We start from the raw sequence: 13,719 nt of genomic DNA on the forward strand, positions 1-13,719 counted from the left end.
GTGGGGTCCACAGATCCTGAGGTGTCAAGGAAAAGTCATCCCTGCACCAAATGGCATGCAAAATTGCGTTTTTAGCCAATTCTGGCGTTAAACGCCGGGCTGGTGCCTATTTCTGGCGTTTAACGCCAGGTTCTTGCCCTTTCCTGGCGTTTAACGCCAGTCTGGTGCCCCTTTCTGGCGTTAAACGCCCACCTGCTAGCCTTACTGGCGTTTAAACGCCAGTAGGTTCTTCCTCCAGGGTGTGCTGTTTTTCTTCCTGTTTTTCATTCTGTTTTTGCTTTTTCAATTGATTTTGTGACTTCTCATGATCATCAACCTACAAAATAAAATAAAATAACAAAGGAAAATATAAAATATAACATTGGGTTGCCTCCCAACAAGCGCTTCTTTAATGTCAGTAGCTTGACAGAGGGCTCTCATGGAGCCTCACATTTTCTCAGAGCAATGTTGGAACCTCCCAACACCAAACTTAGAGTTTGAATGTGGGGGTTCAACACCAAACTTAGAGTTTGGTTGTGGCCTCCCAACACCAAACTTAGAGTTTGACTGTGGGGGCTCTGTTTGACTCTGATTTGAGAGAAGCTCTTCATGCTTCCTCTCCATGGTGACAGAGGGATATCCTTGAGCCTTAAACACAAAGGATTCTTCATTCACTTGAATGACCAGTTCACCTCCATCAACATCAATCACAGCCCTTGTTGTGGCTAGGAAGGGTCTACCAAGGATGATAGATTCATCCATGCACTTCCCAGTCTCTAGGACTATGAAATCAGCAGGGATGTAATGGTCTTCAATCTTTACCAAAACATCCTCTACAAGTCCATAAGCTTGTTTTCTTGAATTGTCTGCCATCTCTAGTGAGATTTTTGCAGCTTGCACCTCAAAGATCCCTAGCTTCTCCATTACAGAGAGAGGCATGAGGTTTACACTTGACCCTAAGTCACACAGAGCCTTCTTGAAGGTCATGGTGCCTATGGTACAAGGTAGTGAAAACTTCCCAGGATCTTGTCTCTTTTGAGGTAATTTCTGCCTAGACAAGTCATCTAGTTCTTTGGTGAGCAAAGGGGGTTCATCCTTCCAAGTCTCATTTCCAAATAACTTGTCATTTAGCTTCATGATTGCTCCAAGGTATTTAGCAACTTGCTCTTCAGTGACATACTCTTCCTCTTCAGAAGAAGAATACTCATCAGAGCTCATGAAAGGCAGAAGTAAGTCCAATGGAATCTCTATGGTCTTATTTTGAGCCTCAGATTCCCATGGTTCCTCATTAGGGAACTCATTGGAGGCTAGTGCACGCCCATTGAGGTCTTCCTCAGTGGCGTTCACTTCCTCTTCCTCCCCTCCACATTCGGCCATGTTGATGGCCTTGCACTCTCCTTTTGGATTTTCTTCTGTATTGCTTGGAAGAGTACTAGGAGGGAGTTCAGTAATTTTCTTGCTCAGCTGTCCCACTTGTGCCTCCAAATTCCTAATGGAGGACCTTGTTTCAGTCATGAAACTTTGAGTGGTTTTGATTAGATCAGAGACCATGGTTGCTAAGTCAGAGTGGTTCTGCTTAGAATTCTCTGTCTGTTGCTGAGAAGATGATGGAAAAGGCTTGCCTTGCTAAACCTGTTTCTTCCACCATTATTGTTGTTGATACCTTGTTGAGATCTCTGTTGATCCTTCCATGAGAAATTTGGATGATTTCTCCATGAAGAATTATAGGTGTTTCCATAGGGTTCTCCTAGGTAATTCACCTCTTCCATTGAAGGGTTCTCAGGATCATATGCTTCTTCTTCAGATGAAGCATCCTTAGTACTGCTTGGTGCATTTTGCATTCCAGACAGACTTTGAGAAATCAAATTGACTTGTTGAGTCAATATCTTGTTCTGAGCCAGAATGGCATTCAGAGTATCAATCTCAAGAACTCCTTTCTTCTGATTAGTCCCATTGTTCACAGGATTCCTTTCAGAAGTGTACATGAATTGGTTATTTGCAACCATTTCAATTAGTTCTTGAGCTTCTGTAGGCGTCTTCTTCAGATGAAGAGATCCTCCAGCAGAGCTATCCAAAGACATCTTGGATAGTTCAGAGAGACCATCATAGAAAATACCTATGATGCTCCATTCAGAAAGCATGTCAGAAGGACATTTTCTGATCAATTGTTTGTATCTTTCCCAAGCTTCATAGAGGGATTCTCCATCCTTCTGTCTGAAGGTTTGGACTTCCACTCTAAGCTTACTCAATTTTTGAGGTGGAAAGAACTTTGCCAAGAAGGCATTGACTAGCTTTTCCCATGAGTCCAGGCTCTCTTTAGGTTGTGAGTCCAACCATGTCCTAGCTCTGTCTCTTACAGCAAAAGGGAATAGCATCAGTCTGTAGACCTCAGGGTCAACCCCATTAGTCTTGACAGTGTCACAGATTTGCAAGAATTCAGCTAAGAACTGATGAGGATCTTCCAATGGAAGTCCATGGAACTTGCAATTCTGTTGCATTAGAGAAACTAATTGAGGCTTAAGCTCAAAGTTGTTTGCTCCAATGGCAGGGATAGAGATGCTTCTCCCATAGAAGTCGGGAGTAGGTGCAGTAAAGTCACCCAGCACCTTCCTTGCATTGTTTGCATTGTTGTTGTTTTCGGCTGCCATGTCTTCTTCTTTGAAGATTTCTGTTAGGTCCTCTACAGAGAGTTGTGCCTTAGCTTCTCTTAGCTTTCGCTTCAAGGTCCTTTCAGGTTCAGGGTCAGCTTCAACAAGAATGCTTTTGTCTTTGTTCCTGCTCATATGAAAGAGAAGAGAACAAGAAAATGTGGAATCCTCTATGTCACAGTATAGAGATTCCTTGAGGTGTCAGAGGAAAAGAAAAATAGAAGAAAGAGGTAGAAGAATTCGAATTTAGTGAGATAGAGTTTGAATTGTGCATTGAGGAGGAGTGATACTCCATAAATAGAAGGATGTGAGAAGAGGGGAAGAGCTTTTTCGAAAATTAATTAAAAAGATTTTAAAAGCATTTTGAAAAACTTTAATTTGATTTTCGAAAATCAAGAGTGGGAAGAGATCAAGTAATTTTTGAAAAAGATTTTGAAATTAGAATTTAAAAAGATATGATTGAAAACTATTTTGAAAAAGATGAGGTTAAGAAGATATGATTGGTTTTAAAAAATATGTGATTGAGAAGATATGATTTGAAAACAATTTTAAAAAGATTTGATTTTAAAAATTAATGACTTGCCTAACAAGAAAAGATATGATTCAAACATTAAACCTTTCTCAACAGAAAAGGCAACATACTTGAAATGTTCAATCAAATCATTAATTGTTAGCAAGTATCTTTGAAAAAGGAAAGAAATTGATTTTGAAAACATTTGATTGAAAAGATATGATTTGAAAAAGATTTGATTTTGAAAAACTTTGAAAACTTGAAAAAAATTGATTTGAAAACAAAATCCTCCCCCTTGTGCCATCCTGGCGTTAAACGCCCAGAATGGTGCACATTCTGGCGTTTAACGCCCAATGCACTACCTTTTTGGGCGTTAAACGCCCAACCAGGCACCCTGGCTGGTGTTTAAACGCCAGTCTGTCCTTCTTCACTGGGCGTTTTGAACGCCCAGCTTTTTCTGTGTAATTCCTCTGCTGCATGTTCTGAATCTTCAGTTCCCTGTACTATTGACTTGAAAATAGAACCAAGATCAAATAAACAATGCATGCAAGACACCAAACTTAAAATTAGACACTAGACTCAAACAAGAAACATAAAATATTTTTGGTTTTTATGATTTTGAAATTTTTTTTTTTTGGATTTTTCGAAAATTATATGGAAAAGAAAATAAAGGTATCAAAATTCTTAATGAGAATTCCAGGAATCATGCAATGTTAGTCTAAAGCTTTTAGTCTAAAGGATTTAGACATGGATAGCCAAGCTTCAGCAGGACATTGCATTCAAGAGCTAAATTGATGATAATCAATCAGCTTTGGTGATGGTAAGATCATCACCTTGAAACACTAGAATTCACTCTTAAGAATTCTGAAAAATACCTAATCTAAGCAACAAGATGAACCGTCAGTTGTCCAAACTCAACAATCCCCGGCAACGGCGCCAAAAACTTGGTGCACGAAATTGTGATCATCAATGGCGCCATCAACATGGTACGCTCATTGCAATCTCGACTCTTCATCACAACTCCGCACAACTAACCAGCAAGTGCACTGGGTCGTCCAAGTAATAAACCTTACGCGAGTAAGGGTCGATCCCACGGAGATTGTTGGTATGAAGCAAGCTATGGTCACCTTGTAAATCTTAGTTAGGCAGACTCAAATGGTTATGAATGATATATGAATAAAACACAAAGATAAAGATAGAGATACTTATGCAATTCATTGGTGGGAATTTCAGATAAGCGCATGAAGATGCTGTGTCCCTTTCTGTCTCTCTGCTTTCCTACTGTCTTCATCCAATCCTTCTTCCTCCTTTCCATGGCAAGCTTATGCAAGGGTTTCACCGTTGTCAGTGGCTACCTCCCATCCTCTCAGTGGAAATGTTCAACGCACCCTGTCACGGCACGGCTATCCATCTGTCGGTTCTCGATCAGGCCGGAATAGAATCCATTGATTCTTTTGTGTCTGTCACTAACGCCCCGCCCTCAGGAGTTTGAAGCACGTCACAGTCATTCAATCATTGAATCCTACTCAGAATACCACAGACAAGGTTAGACCTTCCGGATTCTCTTGAATGCCGCCATCAGTTCTAGCCTATACCACGAAGACTCTGATCTCACGGAATGGCTGGCTCGGTTGTCAGGCGAGCGCTCGGTTGTCAGGCGATCAACCATGCGTCGTGTATCAGGAATCCAAGAGATAAACATTAGAGCCTTGTTTGCTTGTAGAACAGAAGTGGTTGTCAATCACTTGTTCATAAGTGAGAATGATGATGAGCGTCACATAATCATCACATTCATCAAGTTCTTGAGTGCGAATGAATATCTTGGAATAAGAACAAGCTGAATTGAATAGAAAAACAATAGTAATTGCATTAATACTCGAGGTACAGCAGAGCTCCACACCTTAATCTATGGTGTGTAGAAACTCCACCGTTGAAAATACATAAGAACAAGGTCTAGACATGGCCGTGAGGCCAGCCTCCCAATGATCTAAGATAGCATAAGAACGAAGATAGCTACCAAGATGTCTCAATACAATAGTAAAAGGTCCTACTTATAGAGAACTAGTAGCCTAAGGTTTACAGAGATGAGTAAATGACATAAAGATCCACTTCCGGGCCCACTTGGTGTGTGCTTGGGCTGAGCAATGAAGCATTTTCGTGTAGAGACTCTTCTTGGAGTTAAACGCCAGCTTTTGTGCCAGTTTGGGCATTTAACTCCCATTTTGGTGCCAGTTCCGGCGTTTAACGCTGGAAATTCTGAAGGTGACTTTGAACGCCGGTTTGGGCCATCAAATCTTGGGCAAAGTATGGACTATCATATATTGCTGGAAAGCCCAGGATGTCTACTTTCCAACGCCGTTGAGAGCGCGCCAATTGGGCTTCTGTAGCTCCAGAAAATCCACTTCGAGTGCAGGGAGATCAGAATCCAACAGCATCTGCAGTCCTTTTCAGTCTCTGAATCAGATTTTTGCTCAGGTCCCTCAATTTCAGCCAAAAAATACCTGAAATCACAGAAAAACACACAAACTCATAGTAAAGTCCAGAAAAGTGAATTTTAACTAAAAACTAATAAAAATATACTAAAAACTAAACCAAATATACTAAAAACACACTAAAAACAATGCCAAAAAGCGTACAAATTATCCGCTCATCAAAGCCCATAATAGAAGATGTCTAACTGCACCTACTCTGAAAACATTTCAAAGGGGCATTTTCTTAGCATCTCTCTGTATCTCTCACAGGCATCATAAAGGGATTCATTATCTCCTTGTTTGAAGTATTGGATACTCAGCCTTAGCTGTGTCTTCCATTTTGGAGAAAAATAGTGATTCAGGAATTTTTATGACAGCTGTTTCCATGTCTTTATGCTATCTTTAGGTTGGTTATTTAACCACCTCTTAGCTTGGTCCTTTACAGCAAATGGAAATAGTAACAATCTGTAGACATCCTGATCTACTTCCTTATCATGTACTGTGTCAGCAATCTGTAAAAACTGTGCCAAAAACTCTGTAGGTTCTTCCTGTAGAAGACCAGAATACTGGCAACTTTGCTGCACCATGATAATGAGCTGAGGATTCAACTCAAAGCTACTGACTCCGATGGAGGGTATATAGATACTACTCCCATATGAAGCAGTAGTGGGGTTAGCATATGATCCAAAAGTCCTTATGGACTGTTCATTTCCACTTAGGTCCATGATGGAGTAAGGGAGATGATGTGGGTTTATTTTATTTATTTTATTATATTATTAACAAATTATTTTTGAAATAATAAAATAATATAAAATAAAAAAGGATTTTGAAATTTTTTTATGAAAGAGAAAAATACACAAAACACACAAGACTTAAAATTTTTAAATCTAATGCTCCTTGTTTTCGAAAATTTTGGAGGGAAAACACCAAGGCACACCAAACTTAAAAATTTTAAGATCAAAACACAAAGAAGACTCAAGAACACCTTGAAGACTCACGAGAACAACAAGAACAAAAGAAAGAACACAAAACTTAAAATTTTTAGAAAACCAAAAATAATTTTTTGAAAACTAAGGAAAAATTAGCAAGAAAACACCAAACTTAAAATTTGGCACAAGATTTAATCAAAGAAAAATTATTTTTGAAAAATATTTTTAAAAGAAAAATTCAAAGGGGCAACTATTCCCAAGAAAATAGACACATTCAAAAAATGCATGAACTAAACGGAGAAAAACTATATTTTTTTTTGAAAAATTGAAGGAACACAAAAAGCATGCAATTGACACCAAACTTAAATCAAGAAACTGGACTCAAAGAAGAACTAACAATTAATGAAGAAAAATAATATTTTTGAAGAAAATTTTTTTAAAGGGATAATAAAAGATGCAATTCTAGTGACTCTAAACAAAAAAAAGACAAATTTTTCCTAATCTAAGTAACAAAATAAACCGTTAGTTGTTCAAACTCAAACAATCCCCGACAACGGCGCCAAAAACTTAGTGCACGAAATTGCAATCACACTTTTTGCAATCCGCACAACTAACCAGCAAGTGCACTGGGTCGTCCAAGTAATACCTTACGTGAGTAAGGGTCGAATCCCACGGAGATTGTTGGCTTGAAGCAAGCTATGGTTATCTTATTAATCTTAGTCAGGATACCAATTATAGTTATCAATTGACTTGCAAATAAACAAGAGAGCATGGATTAAATAATACTTATTATGCAGTAATGGAGAATATGTTGGAGTTTTAGAGATGCTTTGTCTTCTGAATTCCTGCAACATAATGCTTTCTCGCTTTCATACATGCAAGGCTCCTTCCATGGTAAGCTGTATGTAGGGTGTCACCATTGTCAATGGCTACTTCCCATCCTCTCAGTGAAAATGGTCCAAATGCTCTGTCACAGCACGGCTAATCATCTGTCGGTTCTTGATCATGTTGGAATAGGATCCATTGATCCTTTTGCGTCTGTCACTACGCCCAACACTCACGAATTTGAAGCTCGTCACAGTCATCCAATCCTTGAATCCTACTCGGAATACCACAGACAAGGTTTAGACCTTCCGGATTCTCAAGGATGCTGCCAATGGATTCTAACTTATACCACGAAGATTCTGATTAAGGAATCTAAGAGATACTCATTCAGTCTAATGTAGAACGGAAGTGGTTGTCAGGCACACGTTCATGGGTTGAGAATGGTGATGAGTGTCACGGATCATCACCTTCTTCATATTGAAGCGCGAATGAACATCTTAGATAGGAACAAGCATGTTTGAGTAGAAAACAGAAATAATTGCATTAATTCATCGAGACACTGCAGAGCTCCTCACCCCCAACAATGGAGTTTAGAGACTCATGCCGTCACAAAGTATAAAGTTCAGATCTAAAAATGTCATGAGATACAAAATAAGTCTCTAAAAGTTGTTTAAATACTAAACTGGTAACCTAGGTTTACAGAAAATGAGTAAACTAAGATAGATAGTGCAGAAATCCACTTCTAGGGCCCACTTGGTGTGTACTGGGGCTGAGACTTAAGCTTCTCACGTGCATGGATTGTTTTTGGAGTTAAACGCCAGGTTGTAACCTGTTTCTGGCGTTTAACTCTAACTTGCAACCTGTTTCTGACGCTGAACGCCAGAATGCAACATGGAACTGGCGTTAAACGCCAGTTTACATCATTTATCTTCACGAAAAGTATGGACTATTTTATATTGCTGGAAAGCCCTGGATGTCTACTTTCCAACCCAATTGAGAACGCACTAATTGGACTTATGTAGCTCCAAAAAATTCATTCCGAGTGCAGGAAGGTCAGAATCCAACAGCATCAGCAGTCCTTTTTCAGCCTGAGTCAAATTTTTGCTCAGCTCCCTCAATTTCAGCCAGAAAATACCTGAAATTACAGAAAAATACACAAACTCATAGTAAAGTCCAGAAATATAATTTTTGCATAAAAACTAATAAAATATACTAAAAACTACATGAAATTACCCCCAAAAAGCGTATAAAATATCCGCTCATCACTATCCTTGTTGGTTGTTCCTCTTTGATTTGTAGCTTCTTCATCACAGACAAGGGCATTAAATTTATGCTTGCACCCAAATCACATAGGGCTTTCTCAAGGGTAATGCTCCCAATGGTACATAAAATTTGAAAGCTCCCTAGATCTGGCATCTTCCTTGGCAAGTTGTTCTGATTTATGGCACTACATTCCTTTGTCAAGACCACTGTCTCATCTCCCTTTAAAGGCTTCTTCTTTGGCAACAACTCCTTCAATAACTTGACATAGAGAGGTATTTGCTCCAAAACCTTAACAAAGGGAATATTAATTTGTAACTTTCTGAAAACTTCCAAGAACCTTGAAAACTACTTGTCCTTGGTCTCCTTTTGAAGTCTCTGAGGATATGGAATCTTAGGATTGTATTCATGAGCTTTAGGTAATGTTAGATGTGTGTCAATAGTGATTGGAAAAGGATTGTCTGCACGCCTAGGTGGGGCGTGTTCAACGTCCTCTTTTTTCTCCTCCGGAACTTCTTTTTCAACTAGCTCCTTAGTAACTTGTGCTTCCATACTTGCCACTTGTCCACTTATCAAGGCGATAGCCTTGCACTCCTCTCTTGGATTTGGAATTGTGTTACCAAGAAGGATATTAGTGGTTCTCTGATCAATTTCAGCAACCTTTATGGCTATTTGACCCATCTGAACCTCTAAGTTCTTGAGTGATGCTCTGGTTTTCTGTACAAACTTGCAACTATTGATTCCAAGTCAGGGGTCTTCTGAGACTGAAAAGTTTCTTGCTGAGGCTGAGAGGGTTGTAACTGGCGGTTATTGAAGTTTTTCTTATTAAAACTTCCCAGAGAATTATCAAAATTTTACTGTCTCTGAGATTGATCTCTCCATCCAAGGTTTGGGTGATTCCTCCACCCCTGATTAAAGGCCTTGGCATATGGATCATTGTTGGGGTTTCTAGGAGCATTCCCCAAAAAATTGACCTGTTCAGGAGAAAGTTGAGCATATTCATAATTCTCACCTTGAATGAAGCTGCCATTCATGTCATATGGAGCCTCTTGATGGACATTCTGAGCACTAACAGCTGAAACCTGCATCCCACTCAAGTGCTGAGTAAACATATTGATCTGTTGAGACATGACTTTATTCTGAGTAAGAATAGCATCTAAGGTATCCACTTCTAAGACTCTTTTCTTCTGAGGAGCCCTAGAGTTCACAAGATTCCTCTCAGAAGAGTAAAGATATTGATTGTTAGCAACCATCTCAATAAGCTCAGTAGCCTCTTCAGGTATCTTCTTCATGTGCAATGAACCACCTGCAAGTTGTCCAAACACATTTTGGCAATTTCAAAGAGGTCATCATAAAAGATCTCCAGGCTAGTCCATTCAGAAAACATGTAAGGAGGGCATCTCCTGATCATCAGCTTGTACCTCTTCCAAGCTTTATAGAGAGACTTACCATCTTTTTGCCTGAAGGTCTGAACATCCACCCTTAGCTTAGTCAGTTTCTGTGGTGGGAAAAATTTAGATAGAAATCCATTGACTACCTTGTCCCAAGTGTCCAAGCTCTCCTTGGGCTGAGAATCAAGCCACTCCTTTGCTCTATCCCTCACAGCAAATGGAAAGAGCATGAGCTTGTAAACCTCAGGAGTCACTCCATTTGACTTTACAGTGTCACAGATCTGCAGGAAGTTAGAGATGAATTGATTTGGATCTTCCTACAAGAGTCCATGATACTAACAGTTTTACTGTACTAGAGTGATCAGTTGTGGCTTAAGTTCAAAGTTATTTGCTCCAATGGCAGGTACAGCTATACTGAACCCATAGAAATTAGGAGTGGGAGTAGTTTATGAGCCAAGCATTCTTTTAGGTTGCTCATTCCCGTTCTGATTAACCCTATTAGCATTAACAATATGATTGGGATCCATAGTAGACTCTGCAGCTTCCTTTTCAAAAGTCTCATTGAGATTTTCACTAGCTTTATAGAGTCTATCTTGTTGTAGACGCTGTCTCAAGGTCCTCTCAGGTTCAGGATCAAATTCTAGAAGAGGTTCTTTGTTCCTGTTCCTGCTCATAAACAAACAGAAAACAAAAAAAAGTGGGAATATCTATGTCAGAGTGTAGAGAATTTCTAGTGAGTTAACCTGTGTAAAAGAAATAAAATAAAGTAACTAAATAAATAAAGCAGTAAAATTAAAAAATTATAAGCAAAATTGGGACAAAAATTTCGAAATTTATTAGAAAAATAAACAGAAAAAATTAAAATAAAAATAACTAGGGGACACTAAACTTAATTTCAGCAATTAAGCAAAATATATGATGCAATTTTCGAAAATTAAAGACAAAAATCAAATAAGACTAATAAAATAAAAAAATAAACAAAAATAAAATAAAAATAAAAAATTGAAAAAAAAAAGAATGTAGAAGGAAATTTAAAAAAGGGGGACCTAACAAATAAAAAGAAAAAGGAAATTTTAAAAGAAAGATGAAAATAAAAATGAACGTTTGTTCTTTTGTTTTGTTTTTTTTATTATTTTTTATTTTTTTATTAAAACGAAATAATAAAAATAGAAAATAAAAAGGTAAGTATGGAAGGGGAAGAACGAACGAAAAGACAAAAAATAAAGGAAAAATAAATGGAAAATAAAAATTAATAATACTAAAATAAAACTAATAAAAGGAAAAATTATCTAATCGAAGCAATCAAACAATAAGTAGTTGTCAATCATAGTCAATCTCTGACAATGGCGCCAAAAATCTGGTGTGGAATTAGAATGTCCACATACTAACTGGCAAGTGCACCAGGTCATACCAAGTTGTACCTCAGGTGAATGAGGGTCGATCCCACGAGAATTGATGGATCAAGTAACAATGATTGAGTGATTTACTTAGTTAGACAAACATAAAATGATGTTTGAGAGTTTACTAGTATTAAACAGTAAATTCATAGAATTAGAAAGCAAGTAGTAAACGGGTTGTGAAATATATATGAGAAAATAGTTAAGGTTTCAGAGTTATTTATCTTCCGGAATAACTTTTCTTATCAACTATTTTAATCATGCAAGATTCAATTCATGGCAAACTATATATGACTAAACCCTAATTCTTCAGTAATTTAGTCTCCTCTAACCTAGTTAACCACCAATTCCTTGGTCACTTAATTTCAATTAAAGCTTTAAGTCCAATTCTAGTCTATATGCCATAGAAACCCTAATTACCCAAATATAAGAGGATTATATGTCACGTATCCGGTTTAAGTCTAAATAATTAGTGATTTAGGAGAAATTGTTTTCAAGCTGTTGTTCAAGTAAATTACTTTTCCAAGGTTCACAAGAACTCAAATAGAATAAGGGTTATTCTTCCAATCTACCCAAATCCTTAAGATGAAGAACGAAAACAAATTCTTGAAATTGAAATCAATACATTAATTAAAATAAAAGAGTAATAGTATCAATCCATAGAATAAATAGAGCTCCTAACCTTAACAGTGGAAGTTTAGTTGCTTATGGCTCAGAGAGAAAACTAGGATTCAGAAAAACTGTAAAGTGCGAAATGAGGTGCATAAAAGGGAAGAGAGTCCGAAGGGCTGAATCTTTTCCCTTTTATATCTGATGAGCGGATATTTTGTACGCTTTTTGGGGGTAATTTCATGTAGATTTTAGCATGTTTCAGTTAGTTTTTAGTAAAATAATATTAGTTTTTAGGCAAAAATCATATTTCTGGACTTTACTATGAGTGTGTGTATTTTTCTGTGATTTCAGGTATTTTCTGGCTGAAATTGAGGGAGTTGAGCAAAAATCTGACTTAGGCTGAAAAAGGACTGCTGATGCTGTTGGATCCTGACCTCCCTGCACTCGAAATGGATTTTCTGGAGCTACAGGAGTCCAATTGGCGCGCTCTCAACGGCGTTGGAAAGTAGACATCCAGGGCTTTCCAGCAATATATAATAGTCCATACTTTGCGCAAGGATAGACGACGTAACTTGGCGTTGAACGCCAAGTACATGCTGCTGTCTGGAGTTAAACGCCAGAAAAACGTCATGATCCGGAGTTGAACGCCCAAAACACGTCAAAACCTGGAGTTTGACGCCAAGAAAGGCCTTTACACGTGGAAAGCTTTAGTCTCAGCCCCAGCACACACCAAGTGGGCCCCAGAAGTGGATTTCTGCACCAATTATCTTAGTTTACTCAATTTTCTGTAAACCTAGGTCACTAGTTTACTATTTAAACAACTTTTACAGACTTATCTGGTACCTCATGCTATTTTCAGATCTGAATTACATACTTTGTGACGGCATGAGTCTCTAAACTCCATTGTTGGGGGTGAGGAGCTCTGCAGCGTCTCGATGATTTAATACAATTCCTTTGTTTTCCATTCAAACACGCTTGTTCTTATCTAAGATGTTTATTCGCACTTAACTATGGAGAAGGTGATGATCCGTGACATTCATCACCTTCCTCAACCCATGAACGTGTGCCTGACAACCACCTCCGTTCTACATCAGATTGAATAAATATCTCTTAGATTCCCCAACAGAATCTTCGTGGTATAAGCTGGATTGATGGCGGCATTCATGAGAATCCGGAAAGTCTAAACCTTGTCTGTGGTATTCCGAGTAGGATTCCGGGATTGAATGACTGTGACGTGCTTCAAACTTTAACCTGCTGGGCGTTGGTGACAGACGCAAAAGAGGGATTCTATTCCAGTAGGAGCGGGAACCAACCGGTGATTGGCCGTACTGTGACAGAGTGCGTGAGCATAGCTTTCACTGCGAGGATGGGAGGTAGCCATTGACAACGGTGACACCCTACATAGAGCTTGCCATGGAAGGAACCTGCGTGTGAGAAGAGGATTCCAAGGAAGAGTTGAAGTTCAGAGGACAAAGCATCTCCAAAACCCCAACATATTCTCCATTACTGCCTAACAAGTAATACTGTTCTCTTTATTATTCCAACTTGCAAGTTTAAGTAATTTGTAGTTTGGCCTCTTACAAGTAAAATCCAATTAACCTTTTTGGCATCCTGACTAAGACAATAAAATAAATATTGATTGCTTCAAACCAATAATCTCTGTGGATTCGACCCTTACTCACGTAAGGTATTACTT

The 13,719-nt window shown here is 38.4% G+C and overlaps 1 non-coding gene across 1 annotated transcript; it reads left to right on the forward strand.

Moving 5' to 3' along the window:
• The first annotated feature begins 2,114 nt into the window (after positions 1–2,114).
• On the forward strand, positions 2,115–2,222 carry LOC130946992 (small nucleolar RNA R71). Its single transcript, XR_009072407.1, has one exon. It is a non-coding gene; the product is annotated as a small nucleolar RNA R71 (small nucleolar RNA).
• The last annotated feature ends 11,497 nt before the right edge of the window (positions 2,223–13,719 follow it).

This window comes from Arachis stenosperma, chromosome 8 (genome assembly GCF_014773155.1).
Source record: "Arachis stenosperma cultivar V10309 chromosome 8, arast.V10309.gnm1.PFL2, whole genome shotgun sequence".
Classification (NCBI taxonomy): Eukaryota; Viridiplantae; Streptophyta; class Magnoliopsida; order Fabales; family Fabaceae; genus Arachis; species Arachis stenosperma.